This window comes from Penaeus monodon, chromosome 21 (assembly GCF_015228065.2).
Source record: "Penaeus monodon isolate SGIC_2016 chromosome 21, NSTDA_Pmon_1, whole genome shotgun sequence".
Classification (NCBI taxonomy): domain Eukaryota; kingdom Metazoa; phylum Arthropoda; class Malacostraca; order Decapoda; family Penaeidae; genus Penaeus; species Penaeus monodon.
The window spans coordinates 8,500,949-8,501,151 of NC_051406.1; the positions used below are offsets into that span (position 1 = coordinate 8,500,949).

At 40.9% G+C, this 203-nt stretch overlaps 2 protein-coding genes across 3 annotated transcripts in view; both read left to right on the forward strand.

The window, feature by feature from the left end:
• Positions 1-203, forward strand: part of LOC119586181 (TRPM8 channel-associated factor 2-like) — a 29,442-nt gene that overhangs the window by 16,834 nt on the left and 12,405 nt on the right. The gene's annotated exons all lie outside the window — the stretch shown is intronic.
• Positions 5-203, forward strand: part of LOC119586182 (TRPM8 channel-associated factor 2-like) — a 4,054-nt gene continuing 3,855 nt past the window's right edge. Inside the window, exon 1 of the mRNA XM_037934885.1 lies at positions 5-94. The gene's annotated coding sequence lies outside the window, so the exon portion shown is untranslated. The remainder of the gene's footprint in view (positions 95-203) is intronic.

Sequence of the window (203 nt, forward strand, 5' to 3'; positions counted from 1 at the left end):
ATGCAAGAACTATCGTGCGCCTGAACTCAGATCAGTGTTGCCAGACCCTTAGTGGGAAACGTGAAGGCAAGAGGTCCTCGTTCTCAAGAATCTGGTAATTGTATTTTTTCTATCTTATTTCTCGATGAAATACAGTGGAATAAGTAAATATCTTTGGCACCGTTGTGCTGTAGTGTGACTTTGTTTTTGTTATAAGTCGGTGG